This window comes from Peromyscus maniculatus, chromosome 3 (assembly GCF_049852395.1).
Source record: "Peromyscus maniculatus bairdii isolate BWxNUB_F1_BW_parent chromosome 3, HU_Pman_BW_mat_3.1, whole genome shotgun sequence".
Classification (NCBI taxonomy): domain Eukaryota; kingdom Metazoa; phylum Chordata; class Mammalia; order Rodentia; family Cricetidae; genus Peromyscus; species Peromyscus maniculatus.
In genome coordinates, this window is record NC_134854.1 from 19,519,876 (window position 1) to 19,521,298 (window position 1,423).

The window sequence follows — 1,423 nt, forward strand, 5'->3', positions numbered from 1 at the left end:
AGCTCCAGTGGATAGTTCCAAATCCATGGCCACTCAGAAAGACTTGTTTAAATTTAGTGGGTCACAAAACAATAAAGACATGAATGTGAGGAAGGGGTTTGTAGTGAGGAAGAGGAGAAAGACAAAGGGTGGAGGATAAGAGTAACCAGAATGTGTTATAACCATGAATGAAATTATTGAAGAATGAATTTAATTAATAAAAAGGTCCCTCTCTGCTGCTTTACTTTGCACGTCCCTTTCTCTTGGAGTTTTCATGGCTTCTCAATAAAACCTAACTCCTGGCACTCCACTTCCCACAATGGGTAGGGTTTGAATATCTATTATTCTGCTCCACCTTTTTTCATACACTGCATAAAATATAACGGGGACAATTTCTTCATTCCAGAAGGGCAGTGCTCTGGCAATAGTGTTCTTCAGGCTCTCACAGGAGGGCAGCTGGTCCTTAGTAAGGTCTGCATACCTCCGATCCTTACAGATGCTGCTGTAAAAGGATGATCAGGCTCCATTGGAGGTGGGGAGCGGGGGAGGGGGAACCATCATAAGATCTTTAACTGTGCCTCACCACACTTAGCAGCAGTGTCTGTTTATTGAGACCAGTCAGACCCCCCCATAGTGTCGCTCATTGAGGCACCAGGTCCTGACTACTGGCAGCCACATCTGGTCAATGGCATCCAGGACTGTCCGGAGGGTCAGGATTGCTCTCTTTCACACAGAGGTAAAGCAGATGTCAAATTCATAGCCAGCATCTCGCAATGCCTGTCTGCTGTGTTTCGCCTCACTGTGCCTCACCTCCTTGTGACCCACTGGGCCCAGGTCGGTGTCATACCAGCCTCTGAAGCGGTTCTCCAGGTTCCAGGCTTTCTTGCTGTGCTGGATCAGCACTAGAATGTAGGTGGCCATGGCAACAGGTGGGGGGTGGGTATGCTGCAGGGCAAGGATATTTCTAGTGTCATAAAGACATAATCCACAAGATGATAAGCAAAAAATAAGTAAGGATAGGAGAGGGTGAATAAATATTATTGTTATTACAATTTTACACAAGAAGAAATACACGGGCATACTTCCCATAGGTCATATACATATATTTTTTCACACACATATATGTATATATGTATATACACACAGACACACACAGACACACACACAGACACACACACAGACACATACACACATATATACATATATATATATATATATATATATATATATATATATATTTGGTTTTGCGAGACAGGGTTTCTCTGTGTAGCCCTGGCTGTTCTGGAACTCACTCTGTAGAGCAGGCTCACTTTGAACTCACAGAGATCCACCTGCCTCTGCCTCCCAAGTGCTAGGATTAAAGGTGTGCACCACCACCTCCCAGCAGTCATATAGATATTTGATAGGAAGATTTGTATCAGCTTTCTAAATATAAAACTTTGCT

The 1,423-nt window shown here is 43.6% G+C and overlaps 1 pseudogene; it reads right to left on the reverse strand.

Moving 5' to 3' along the window:
• Positions 1 to 261: 261 nt before the first annotated feature.
• On the reverse strand, positions 262 to 900 carry LOC102923231 (phosphoglycerate mutase 1 pseudogene; annotated as a pseudogene).
• Positions 901 to 1,423: the final 523 nt, after the last annotated feature.